General features: G+C 44.9%; 1 long non-coding RNA gene across 1 annotated transcript in view; it reads right to left on the minus strand.

Moving 5' to 3' along the window:
- Positions 1 to 13,224, minus strand: part of LOC139438862 (uncharacterized) — a 49,361-nt gene extending 36,137 nt beyond the window's left edge. Inside the window, exons 1-2 of the long non-coding RNA XR_011648574.1 lie at positions 13,017 to 13,224; positions 6,038 to 6,147 (exon numbers count right to left, since the gene is read on the minus strand). This is a non-coding gene — a long non-coding RNA (uncharacterized lncRNA). The remainder of the gene's footprint in view (positions 1 to 6,037; positions 6,148 to 13,016) is intronic.
- Positions 13,225 to 14,365: the final 1,141 nt, after the last annotated feature.

The following is a 14,365-nucleotide window of genomic DNA, read 5'->3' on the forward strand; positions in this document are numbered from 1 at the left end:
TGTAGAAACTTTTAATATTTTTATATACTTAAACCTGGTGATTTTTTCCTTTAAAATAACTTCTTAAGAAAGCATTTGTCCCGTCCATTGATACCCTCTCCCCAAGTCTATTCAGAGCATAATGGTCCTCTAAGATCCTAAAAGAAAGATCTCTGTGGTCATGAAAATCTAGAAATAACTTTAACACTATCCCCTTCCTAGATACTTACAGAGCACTTGATCATATTAAGAAAAAAATCTTTCAGTAAAGAAACACATTTACTTTGTTAATTCTGAGTGTCCAAATCTCACCTTTTACTCTCTCATGTTCACTTTTTCCTGCTCTCTTCATCTGCTAAATTGCTTATTTACCTCATTATGTTGAATTTATACATGCATATATTTGAGACACCGCCCCCCACCCCCCACCCCTTACAACCTTTCTGGAACAAGGTAGGGAATAAACAAATACAAAGAAATAAATTCCATCTATGTGCCAAGCATATTGGGCCGGGATGTATAGTGCTGAGAATATAAAGATAGGTCCCTTGAAAGGGGAGGAGCTTGCTGAGTGAGGCTGGAGGTTGGAGGAGACAGTGAATGGGGAAGGAAAGTAAGGATTCCTGGCTTCAGCAGCATATACCAGGACCCAGGAATCATGTATGCACTAAAGCAATTACCCCCTCTCACCCTCATCTGTCATAATGTGATTGGGTCCTCCAGAAGGCATGCTGAGACCTCGGCTATTGGTCAGTAGAGAATGGGAGAAAATTGGGATTGCAGGGGAGCAGAGCTACAAGAATTGATCAAAATTTGGGCTGGTCTTCAACGTCTGTCCATGGACCAAATGACAGCATCTAGAGGGATGTGATTGAGTAGGTCACTGGAAGAAAGGGGATAGCCACTGACAGGTGGTGAACAGCCAGAGCAGTTTAAAATAGAGTTTCGCGAGTGGCATAGACTTCAGCGGAAATTACCAGCTCTTTTTTTTTTTTTTTAATTTCTCTCCCCTTCCCCGCCCCAGTTGTCTGCTCTCTGTGTCTATTTGCTGCGTGTTCTTTTTCCACTTCTGTTGTTGTCAGCAGCATGGGAATCTGTGTTTCTTTTTGTTGTGTCATCTTGCTGTGTCAGCTCTCTGTATATGAGGCACCACTCCTGGGCAGGCTGCATTTTCTTTCGCGCTGGGCGGCTCTCCTTATGGGGCTCACTCCTTGCACATGGGGCTCCCCTACGCAGGGGCACCCCTGCGTGGCAGGGCACTCCTTGCATGCATCAGCGCTGCACGTGGGCCAGCTCCACACAGGTCAAGGAGGCCCGGGGTTTGAACCGTGGACCTCCCATGTGGTAGGCGGAGGCCCTAACCACTGGGCCAAGTCTGCTTCCCATGACCAGCTCTTAGGAAGGCAGAAGAATGAAGTGATTAAGCGTAGCAACTTTGGCACCATATTGTCTAAATTTAAATCCTGTTTCCACCACTGACAGGCTATGCATTCTTGGGCAAGTTACTTATCCTCTCTGGGCTCAGTTTCCTCATGCCTAAATAGGGGTAACAACATAGAATTCATGAGTTAATATTCATCAAGAACTTAGAACACAGTCTGCATAAAGCAATAACTATGGAGAGAGGCACCCCGCAGTAGCTTAGGCTCAGGACAAATAAATGAAATTCAGGGGAATTCAGCAATACAAAAGCACAGTAGCCCCATAGTGCTTTTTGATTCATTTATTTGTTTGTTCGTTTTGGAATTAGCAGCAAGGTAGGAGACTCTGTCCTAAATCGAAGTACAATAAGACACAACCAATCCAGGCTAATCATTTCAAATGAAGCTTTTAAATGGTAACTCAGCCTCAGGGCCACTGCTTTCCCTTATGGCACCTTTTTGCAAATTGAGAGAAAAAGAAAAGTGCCTCTTCCCCAGGACATTTCCACACCATTGACCACGAAGTTATTATAATAAAAATACGAAATGTACATGACTCTGGTGTGAAGGGAGCCCCTGAGTTGGGCAGTGTACATTCTATACAAACACATCAGCTTCCAGCTCCAGCTGAAAGTCTGCGTATTCTTTATCATGAAATGTTTTAAACAAGAAAAAGAACAATGGTATAAACCCTGTTATACTTCCCTCCGGGGTGGTGGGCTGGAAAACTTTAAACCTTAGATTTTAAAATAGATTTCTGAAAATCCATTTCACATGAGCTGTGACTGCCTCAAAACTCAAGTTTAAAAGAAGGAACTTAGTTCAACAAGTCAAGTTGTTTGGAAGTAAAGAATGCTGAATACGTTTCGTTTAGAAATAAACTTCTGGAGAGGTTTAACAGAAACTGAAAGACTTTGAAAACATTTCTGCAACAATGGAGGTCCACACGAGCATATGACAGGGCTTGAAGCAGTTTGGCTGAAACAAACACACACTAAACTTGTGATTTGGGGAGGGATTTTTCCTTCCAAATTATTTGCCTTTCATCACAAAATAGAAAACCTCTTTGTTTCATGTATCCAACTGAGCACCCATAGGCATTCATTCTGGTTTGGTCTCAGCTAAATGCAGAGAAACACAGTAGACCTGTTTCAAGTCTACATTGGCGAATCATCATGAATTCATCACTATACTGTCACAAATGTCCTCCTACAGAGCTTTTCATTGCCTAGTGGTACCAAAAGAAAGGAGCCAGCATTGTTTATGAAATAGCTTTGAAACAGATATTTGATTTTTTTTTCCCCTTCCAATTCTGTTATAAGGAATAGAAGCCAAGGAAGAGGGAAAGGGAAAAAAGAAGGGTAGTTACCTTCCATAGTGTCAAACAGAGCAGGAAGGAGAAGGCGAGAAAGAGAAGGGAAAAGTTGAAAGAGTAAAAAGGAGGTAGGAAAAAAATGAAAGGGAGGAGGGAAAAAATCTCAGTTCTCCATCCATGTACCTGGAACATAAAAAGACTATAATTATTTAAAGGAAGTTTTTGGTTTTTGGTTTTACTTTTTACCTTAAGCAACAAATTTTTACATCTTGTTAAGCTGTGATCTCTATTTTCACTGTATTATAAGCCCTATATCTACCTGAAACATTCTTTGCTTTTTCAATTTTTATCAGAACCTCTGGAAATAGGAAGCAAATTTGAAACTGTCCAGAAGGTTTTACCACATTACCCTATGCCCAAGGCCAAGCACCTAGGATACAAAATTTAAGGAGGCATTCACTCTCAGGTGCAAACCCTCCACTCACACAAATTTCATAGTGAGTGCCTCCTTAAATTTAGCACCCTACATGCTGCACTTGCCTCACCCTCAGCCAGACCCTGCCACCAGGCCCCACAGAAAGTGATCCTCTGCCCGGGTGGTAATTCTCAGGCTCCTTCTCTTACTTCCACCTAAAAATCAATTGCCATAACTCTTTTCCCCTCTGAGTCTCCACTGGTATACCTAGACTCTCTCCCACCCTGTCCCAAGCCCTGTTCTTACCTCCTTCTGGGAAGTGGATGTGGCTCAATGGATAGAGCATCCGCCTACCACATGGGAGGTCCAGGGTTCAAACCCAGGGCCTCCTGACCCACATGGTGAGCTGGCCCATGCACAGTGCTGATGCGCGCAAGGAGTACTGTGCCACGCAGGGGTGTCCCCCACATAGGGGAGCCCCACATGCAAGGAGTATGCCCCATAAGGAGAGCTGCCCTGTGCAAAGAAAGTGCAGCCTGCCCCGGGGTGGCGCCATACATACCAAGAGCTGACACGACAAGATGACGCAACAGAAAAGAGACGCATTTTCCCAGTGCCACTGACAAGAATATAAGCGAACACTGAAGAACACACAGCGAAATGGGGATGGAGGAAGGGCTGAGAAATAAATAAAAAATAAATCTTTAAAAAAAAGAGAGAGAGTCCCTTCTGTCTTTAGAAATCTAACAAGAAATCTAGAGATTAGTAAATCGTTCCTAGGCCTCATTTCAAGAAAAAAAAAATTAGTTCTTCATTATGCCACTAATGATGAAGGCACATTAGTGACAGCATGCCTTACAAACCATCCAAATTTCTATCTAAAACAGATTTCTCTCTAAGGATGAGAGAAAGTCTAACAAGATGGGCCTTTCTAGTTAATTAGATTACTTTATTATGAGCTTCGATTCCTGACGGAGGTTTTCTAGAGGAAATTGTGATGTCACGGAGGCAGCTGCTGAGGGCTTCTTAACTCGCCCAGCTCCCTGCCTTCTCTCCACCGCCTCCCTCCCCTACAGCCAATTGCACAATATTTGGCCTCATGTATGGAGGGGTGTGTCCCACCCCTAGATATGCTGAAAAGCACAGATTTTGCTGCAGATTGCAAAATAACTGCAAAGACATCAAGATGCCTTGTCTGAAAGCAGCAAGGCTCTAGCGAGGACGTGCGGGCTTCGGGACAGGTGGGCAGAGCGGTCGTTCCCACCAGCAAAACCATCACTTTGCCCGCTTCCTCTCCAAGCAGCCTCTGGATCCTGAACGCGATTCTCCATTTGATTCTTCCGATGACATAGCAACAGCAAAATCGCTGTGGCCCTGGAAAGGGCCTGAAAACAGCATATTAACCATCAAGAGATTTCATGGAGTTAATCAGGGAGCCACGGGCTGTATGCTCGCCACGGTTCTCTGAGACTGATGAACTCTTGACGCCGCGTCACTGAGGCTTCGCTCCTCTCCCAGGCAGGATTCCAGGATCCAGGGGGGTGACTTCCATATGTGATGAAGTTGAGGGTGAAGAGAGCAATGATGATGCAACAGATATTTCAAAAGTTTCCTTTAATTTTTATCCCAGTGTCACCATTTCACAAATGAAATTGAGGCTCACTGAAGTTAAATGATTCTGCCTGAGGTCACACAGGAAGAGACTCCATTAGACCTGGGACCCTTGTCTAGTCCACACTCTTTGCCCGCCCATCCCAACAGTTTCCTCCCGTAGTGCCATGGGAGCAACACTCTTTTCAATAGCACACGTGTTGGTGAGGAGCTTGGTGGATTTGTGAGAGCTGGGTCCTGGCCGGTCTTTTCTGAATTGAAATAATAGTAAGCTAAAGCTAAAGGGGTCTTCTGAGGCTGCCATGTGCAATCCCTTTAAATTATGATGATAAACCCAACGAGAAGGAGATGAAATTTTTTTTTTTTTAAAGATTTATTTATTTATTTAATCCTCCCCCCCGGTTGTCTATTCTTGGTGTCTATTTGCTGCGTCTTGTTTCTTTGTCCGCTTCTGTTGTCTTCAGCGGCACAGGAAGTGTGGGCGGCGCCATTCCTGGGCAGGCTGCTCTTTCTTTTCACGCTGGGCGGCTTTCCTCACGGGCGCACTCCTTGCACGTGGGGCTCCCCCACGCGGGGGACACCCTTGCGTGGCACGGCACTCCTTGCGCGCATCAACACTGCGCATGGCCAGCTCCACATGGGTCAAGGAGGCCCGGGGTTTGAACCGCGGACCTCCCATATGGTAGACGGACGCCCTAACCACTGGGCCAAAGTCCGTTTCCCGAAGGAGATGAAATTATTTTGCCCCTGGTGAGCCATTGAGTCAGTGCCAGCATGAGGACCAACTCTGATGCCAGGGCAGTGTGTTGGCACCTCATTGTGCTACCAAAATGGTGCAGAGAGAGACCTGTATCCTAAAGACGGGGAGCTGAGGGTCTCACGGTTTCTACATTTCAAAGGACACACAGGTAAGGGGGGAGATCTGGAGTGACAGTGAAGGACAGCGCTGGCACATGTCAATTATATCTTAACTCCAGGGTTACTGTTTTTTAGCAAAACAATTCTAGTTATCAAAACCCACAGAGGAAAAATAGATATGAGGGGACAGGAAAAAGATTCTTCAGTCTAGCACTTTTTCCCATGTCAATTCCTATGTCTTCTTCAAGGACATCCTAGTTCTCTCCTCCTCAAGCTCTTATAACACTCTCTATGGTAGTTCCAAATATAAACTACTCCTCAAATCACCGCAGCCCCTGCCTTCACTTCCTTGCAACCTGTTTTCCGACATGGTTCCTTAGCCTGAGCCAACCTGGTCTACCTATGTCCACCCTACCCACACACGCCCTCCACACTTACCTGCTCCCAGCTCTGGTCACAGTCATGTCACTGCTCTTGGATATTTGCCCCTCTCCCTTGCCCTCCCATCCTCCAAGTTCTTCTAAGCCAGGGATTGCTGTCTCAAATGTCTGCAGGGGCCAGGAAGGGAAGAGAAACTTCTGAAGTGCTCGGTTACAACAGGGAAAGGTGAGGAGTGGAGCCAACTAGAGCACTCATGCCCCACCCAAAGAAATTCAAATTGCTAAAAAAAAATTAGAGCATTCTGCTGACTAAGCAAAGTACTTCCACAGGCTGCATTCAGTGGGTGCAATTTTTCAGCCCGAGAGGACTCCACTGTAATCTGCAGGCATGACTTTTTTCAAATCCTAATTCACCCTCTATTTTATTTCCCTAGTGTATTCTTTACTAGTGTGATCACCACTTCTTTACATTCTCTTAATTGTATATACAATTTTTATCATGTTATCCGGCTTTTATATTTTATATACCTTAAGTACAAGAATGGTTTATACCTTTTATATCTCAACTTTTGAGCCCCTACCTCAAATTCAGCCAGTCAAAATCTCCAAATATACATAGTAATCAGTGTACAAGTCTTATAAAAGAATGCTTATTTCATGCAAGTAGTATTCCGAAGTGTGTTGATTCGTGTCATTTCCATCCTCGGAAACGCCTAACAATGGGGCAGAAGTTAATTTTCTACATCCCCAAAGTTGGGAGGAGAGGGAAATATTCTGTTGTTAATGTGCACTAAGACAACTTTCTGAATGACAGAGTCACGGTGACATCCTGCCAGCTACGCCTGCAGGGTTTCTCACTTAGCTCCTAGAAAGCTGTCCGCGCAGGAAGTGAACTTGAACCGCTGGAATCCTTCTGTCATCTGCTGCCCTCTACTGGTAGGAAGAGATACAGCTGACAGTGAGGCGCCAGAGCTCCCTGAGGCCCACGGAAAACCGTGCCTGCCGCTGGGCTCGAGTGCTGGTGTGATATAATGAGGGTGTGACACATTGCAGAGGAAACAAGCTACAGGTTTGTTTCTTTTTATCACGGAAGGCAACGTTTGTGTTGAAGTAAGCTAAGTAGGAGGCAGTTATTCATGGATGGGAGGGAAAGCACCCACTGCGGCTGGGAGGAAGGGAGGGTGCAATCGTTACACTGTGCCACAAAATACCAGTTTCTTAAAACGACTTTTATTGGAGCTTTTCCACATTATAAGAGTATATAAACTTTATTGTACATGCTTTTCTTTATTACACAAATACCCATTCATCTTAGGAAGTACCTGTAAAGCACAAGATAAAAATTAAATTACCCAGCAACGGCCTTCCATTAAAGGAATACCAAGGGCTATATTGTGAGGGTTTATGTAATGCATATGTAAATACATTATTCTGTTTTAACAAATAAAGGATCACCTTTTGCATGGTGTTTGACAGCTTGCTTCCTGAGTACTGCAGTATTTGAGGTCATAAGAAGGCGCCTGTTTCCTAAGTCATTCTTCAGCTGTGTTTCGGCCACGCAGACTGGGGGCTCCACGAGCCCCAATGGCAGCCAGTGGCCTGCGTCTCTCATCTGGGGCCCTCTCCCACCTGGCTTTTCCAGCTGGATAACCAAGTGACCAATAATAGCTTATCGATTTATTTTCTATATGATAGCTGAAAGACTAAACCTGAGCATATAGGAAATTAATTAAAATTAACACTATCTATGCAACTGTATGCATCCCAGTCAGTTGTTCAACTGTTAAAGATCCACTATAGTATTGGATTTAAACTTTATACATATGGCACTCCATTCTTGCATTAATACATCTTTTTTTACATATTCATACTATATTTACTGAAACTGATGTACAGATATTGAGACAATAGCTTTCAAACAAGGTAACATTTGGTTTACATTGTGGTTTATATTTTAGACTATACAATTTTCTAAATTTTTAGTTATCTTATGTTTTACATTACGATTTACATTTTAGCCTATCAGCCCCTATATATTTTTGGTGTAATTTTACATGTCTTCTATCCATCCTTGCATAATCTTGTGGAACACTTCTATTGCCCACACGGTTTCATTGGTTCCATCTATTCAATACCTCATTCCCCCTCCCCTTAGGGCCCACAGTGACAGTCAGTCTTCATTGCTTGAAGGGCCATGTTCAGAGATACTTGCAACAGTGTTGAGGGCTTGACATGCTCAACTGCCCTAATGCCCTGGGAGCCATCATTTCTCTCGAGAGATACAATTCCCTCTATTTGAGAACATCAGTCCTCCCCAGGATGTGGGGATACCTTCACTCTCATTATATGGGTCTCTATCCAATGGTATAACCCACTATGGCAAAATGAGCATTCACATATTCCCTAGGAGCCTGTCCTGTGTTGGATTACTCCCTTTAAGCATCTTAAACAGGTAACCTTCCTTTTTATATTTTTTAAAAAAGTTTTCTCAGCATTATACTCTCAACCAAACACCTGACAATCTCCTACGTTTGTATGCTGGTCTACGGCCATGCCACCCTGAACAAGCCCGATCTCATCTGAACACATTTTTTTAAATTTACATCCATATGGGAATTTTTTCATAAATCACAGAAGATATTTCACTCTCTTGAGAGAAAATTTTTATTGTAACCAATCTGCAGTTATCTTAGAAATGAAACACCATCATCATTTCTCCCCACATGTGTAGCCTTTCCCTACATTACAAACACAAGGAAAAGAACGACATCTACTTAAGGGAAAGCCTCGACGGTAGGAATGAAAGACAGCATGACCGGATTTAAAGTTAAAGCGAAACTAAAAACTCCAGGATGGTACTTAAGCGAGCATGATGGGAACGTATTGTTTCCTTATAATGATTTTAAATGGAAACTACAATTCAATCACAAATAAAAGTAAATTGTAGACAGCGAGGCGAACAAATCTGTTTCACTCGGATTCATGGTGATTATCAAATTAGCAGCTACTCGTTCACCACTAAGCATTTTCCGTCTTCTCGGGCTACCTAACGGCCCTGAACCTGGCTTCGTGGTGATTGCAGTGGTGGCAGCTCCTGGGGGCTGTATTTTAGCTGTGCTCTTATCGTCCCTGTTCTTCTCTAGCATTGCTTGGCAGGGCAAAAGGGAAAAAAAAAAAACAGCACTAAGGGAGTGACAACTGGAGCCCGCACCTGTTTCAGAGGTTTTGAACACCAGTGGAAGGCCTGCTACCAGGCTCCAGGCTGCCCTCCTGGCATGCACTGTCCTCTCTGGCACCCCTTCTCCCCCACTCCGGCCACGCTGGTCTCCTTACTGCTGCTGCACACCCCAAACACACTCCCGCTCGGGCTGTCACACCCACTGCCACCTCCGCTGGAAAGCCCTTCCCACCCACGTCCCCAAAGCGTACCACCCCGCTTCATCGAGGTCTGGGTTGAGATGCTACCTCAACTGACCGTTTCTAAAGTAGCACCCCCTATCTCTCTCTCTCTAAACTTTACCCTGTCTTTTTTCTGCACAAAATATTTATCACAACCTGACATGACATTATATACCTACTGTGTGCTTCTTCATTGAATGAACACAATGTAACCTGGAAGATTCTGGCCCCAGGGTACATCTAGGTGTACATATGTTCAAAAGCTCCCCAGATGGTTCACGTCCGAGAGACTTAAATCTTGGGGCTGTCCACGTGCCAGCTGGGCACAAAGAGTTGCTATACCTAATCTCCAGTTCATTGGACTCGCCTAGGAAAACTAACAAGGAAATAATGGACAACAACTATCCCAAGGAACAGAGAGAGTCTGCACCTGCAAACAAAAGAGTCCCATCCATCTGCCCCCATGGGATCTAAATCCCCTCTCAGTTAGAGGTGGAGTGGGAATCACCATCCCAGAAGCCTCAGGACTGGGGAACAAATAATGGACTAGAGCAGACTTAGCGTTATTCTACTATAGACTTATTGTCATTCTAGCAATGGAAGAAGTTTTATCATTGATGTAGAGGCAGTGGCCATCAGAGGTTCTGCAGGGAGGGAGAGGGAAAAATAGATAAAATATGGGGGCATTTTCAGGATATTGGAATTGTCCTGAATGATGTTGCAATGACAGATACAGGCCATTATATGTGTTGTCATGACTTACAAAATTGTGCAGGAGAGAATTTACACTATAATGTGGGAAGCAGATTTGGCTCAACTGATAGGGCGTCCACCTACCACAAAGGAAGTCCAGGGTTCAAACCCAGGGCCTCCTGACGCATGTGGTGAGCTGGCCCATGCTCAGTGCTGATGTGTGCAAGGAGTGCCATGCCACTCAGGGGTGTCCCCCATGTAGGGGAGCCCCAAGTGCAAGGAGAGCTGCCCCACGTGAAAAAAGTACAGCCTGCCCAGGAGTGGCACTGCACACATGGAGAGCTGACCCAGCAAGATGACACAACAAAAAGAGACACAGATTCCCGGTGCCGCTGACAAGAATGCAAGCAGACACAGAAGAAAACACACAGCAAATGGACACAGAGAGCAGACAGGGGCAGAGAGGGGAAGGGGAGTGAAAACAATAAATAAATAAATCTTCAAAAAAAAAACTATAATGTAAACTATAATCCATACTTACTGGCAATGCTCCAATGTGTGTTCATCAGTTGTAACAAATGTACCACACTAACGAAGGATGTTGTTAATGTGGGAAAGTGTGGGAGTGGTAGGAAGCGGAGTATATGGGAATCCCTACATTTTTATGTAACACTTATGTAATCTAAGTATCTTTTTAAAAATTCAAAAATTAAAAAAAAAAAAAGAAAAGAAAAGCTCCCCTGGAGATTGTGTTGCTCAATCCAGCGCAGCTAGTTCAGCTATCAGTGCCCTATTTCTTCTCCGAAAGTAAACTCTTTACTTTTTGGAGGGAAAAAAGTAACTAAAAAATATATATTAATAAAATCTATTTTTAATTAGAAGGGCAGACAATCTTTCTGAATCGGATTGTTTCTTTCTTGTAAATTCTAAATTGTAGCCCCGTGTTTTTTTTTTTCCACTAAAGACAGTGCAAAGGGGGAACAAAGAGAATTTGGCCAATAGGTGTTCTCAATCTAAATAATTCCATATTCTGAAATTTGAAATTGCTAGCAGCGATTTTGCTTGCACTGTCCCCAGAGCGACTGCGGTGCTCCGTGCCACACTGTCAGTGAAGAGGCGGCCAGCCCCTGGGCTGGGGTGTCCTGACAGTCCCTTGTCGCGGTCCCCCACTCCTGAGGAGCAAGTGGCTCCCCCGCCAGCGGCGGCGGGACCGGGGAGCGAGGATGATGGGCAGGTGGGGGCGGGGAAACGCGCTGCCTGGAAAGACCCCGAGCCAGCGCTCAGGACGCAGGGAGCGGAAATGCGGCACTTTGGAAACATTAACTCCAATCACGGGAGAGTCAGATGTGATCTCCGAAGGGGCCGAGTCCTGTGCCATAAAAGCAAAAGGCGAGCGGAAGTGGCCTTCAGGCCCGGCTGCCTGCGCCGCGGAGGACGCCTCGCAGCACACGGGGCTCTGCGAGAGGAATTGGTGCTCCAGGGAGCTGAAGTGTGGTCTCCTTTTATGACAACGATCGCCAGAAAGGGCTTAAGAGCGCACGGGTGGGGACATCTTGTTATTCACGATTACGTAACCAAGAGAAATGCTTCTATTTATAAACCCCGCCAGCCAGGTACCTTAACTGGATCAAGAGTGACACCCAGTGGGCAACCTTTGCTAAACTCTGTTTTTGTCCCCCCTCCAAAAAGTAGAGAATATCAAATTAATTTAGTTTATAAAATCATCCCATAGCACAACCAAGGTGTCATACAGCCAAGATCTTTAAAAACAGTACCCAAATTCTGTAACGTCGATCTCCATAAGAGCAACAGCAAAAGGAGGTGACAAACAGGAACTGGTTTAAAAGCAAGTCAGAAGACATGAATGTGTATGAAGAAACTCGTAATCAGGAAAGGCAGTTAAGAAAATAAGACAGGGGCAGCGGACTTGGCCCAGTGGTTAAGGCGTCTGTCTACCACATGGGAGGTCCGCGGTTCAAACCCCCGGCCTCCTTGACGCATGTGCAGCTGGCCCATGCGCACAGTGTGTCCCCTGCGTAGGGGAGCCCCAGGCACAAGGAGTGCGCGGGTAAGGAGAGCCACCCAGCGCCAAAGAAAGTGCAACCTGGGCAGGAATGGTGCCGCCCACATGGAGAGCTGACACAAGATGATGCAACAAAAAGAAACACAGATTCCCAGGCTGCTGACAACAGAAGCAGACAAAGACGAGGAAGCAAATAGACACAGAGAACAGACGCCTGGGGTGGTGGTGCGGTGGAGGGGAGAGAAATAAATAAATAAATAAATCTTAAAAAAAGAAAGAAAATAAGACATTGCTTTGCCCAGTGGTTCTTTAGCATGGTGGGAATTTTTTTCCATCAGAAGAAGAGAAGAAAAACAGAATTTTTCTATCTGTAAATTGGATTTTCAGATTGGAAGCTGGTGGGGAACTCTGACTGTTGATGCCTGGAAACTGCTGGGTGCACTTTGCCCCTTTGCCCTGTGCAGTCCAGGAATCCAATCTTGCCGTACCTCCGGGAAGTTTCACAAGGCAAATGCCCCAGCTTACACCTAGCAGAACCTTCTGGGTGACTCTCTCAGCTTCTCACTCCATATTTTTTGACCGCCCCCCATATCAGGTCAAATGACCTAACACCTAGCGAGGCCAAAAAACCGTCACTGAAATAAGGACTGCCCCCAGGATATTCAGGATATTCACCTCTTAACTACATAGAGGTGCATTTGCCTGCTTTGATTTTCATAAAGAATTCATTTTGCTTCTTAAATTCCTCTGGGATAACATTTTGCCTGTTTTCCCCAAGACCCACCGTTGCTGTTATTCAGTTGGAGGATTTTACCAGCCCCACAAAAAAATCACTATTCCTCTCTAGTGTTTCCAGCTTTCTATTAATCTTTCTTTCCTGCCTGGCATGATTGTAGCTTTCTGTTTTCTCACCCCTCCTCACCGGTGCTCCTCTCAATCATCTTCTCACAGAACGCTCGACCGCCCAGCCAGGGTTTCCTTCCCACAGGGTTCCAGTCCAGCCCTCCCTCCCAGCTGCTCACAGTGGCTCCTCTGAAACTCACCGAGCAAACCTCAGTCTGCCACGAAACAGCTCCCATTTAAGCGCCTTCATTCCACGGCAGACACACACTCTCCCACTCCCGCCTCTGTTCTGTACACACTGCTGGTTTGCCCTGGCAGCCCTGTTGAGCTAATGGCATAAGCGACTCCTGTTTGTTTAATTGGTTAGATCAGATTAAAATGTGTTTTTGGCACAGAATATAGTGTGTTCACTTGTGTGTCTTTTAATTTACATACACACGCCCGGTGCTGAGACCTAGAGGAACGGTTTAAAACTTAAAACTTTTCAGAGCTGTGTTTTTGATGAGAGTCAGCAACAGCTAACAGACTTCAGAGCCAGCAAATACTTAAAGTCAGTTTCATTACCAAAAATGACTGGTCTTCAAAGCCCGAGAGGGTACTGCTCCCTTCTAAAGGTTCCCAAACTGGCTGTGCCAGAAGCCCCAGGGAAGTTTCATTCCTGGGCCCGGTCCCAGACCTACGGAACTAAAGTTTCTAGACAGGGACCTTTGAATCTGTCTTTTTCCACAAGCTCCCAGCCAGCTCCACATATTTTCAGTCTGATGTTTGGAAGCACAGCTCTTAACTGCAGATCAAACCTCACCTCTTTCAGAAAGATCTAATAAAGCACCTTCTGCCAGGCTTCCCAGACTAAAGTCACGCATCTCATCTCAAATTTTGCCATATCCAAGTAACACCTGTACTTCAATTTGCCTAATATTTTTATTTTAGGATGCATTTTTGCATAAATAAATTTCATTTATTATACCCAAGGGAAGCAGATGTGGCTCAAGCGATTGAGCTCCTACCTACCACATGGGAGGTTCCTGGTTCATTTCCTGGTGCCTTCTAAAGAAGACTGTGAGCTGGCACAATGGGCAGGCATGGCAAGTTGACACAATAAGATGATGTAACAAGAGACACAGGAGGGAAAGCATAATGAGAGACACACAAGCAGGGAACAGAAGTGGCTCAAGCAATTAGGCACCTCCTTCCCACATCAGAGGTCCCGGGTTCAATTCCTGGTGACTCCTAAAGAAACAAAGAAGACAACAGACACAACAAGTACAAACAACAAGGGGGTGGGGAGAAATAAATAAATTAAATAAATCTTTTAAAAAAATGCTATACCCAAAAGAGTTAAAAAACAGGGGCTTGAGTACCAATAAACACCAATACTCACATACCAATGTTCATAGTAGCATTGTCCACAATAGACAATGGTAGAAA

Source organism: Dasypus novemcinctus, chromosome 4 (genome assembly GCF_030445035.2).
Source record: "Dasypus novemcinctus isolate mDasNov1 chromosome 4, mDasNov1.1.hap2, whole genome shotgun sequence".
In the NCBI taxonomy this organism is placed as follows: Eukaryota; Metazoa; Chordata; class Mammalia; order Cingulata; family Dasypodidae; genus Dasypus; species Dasypus novemcinctus.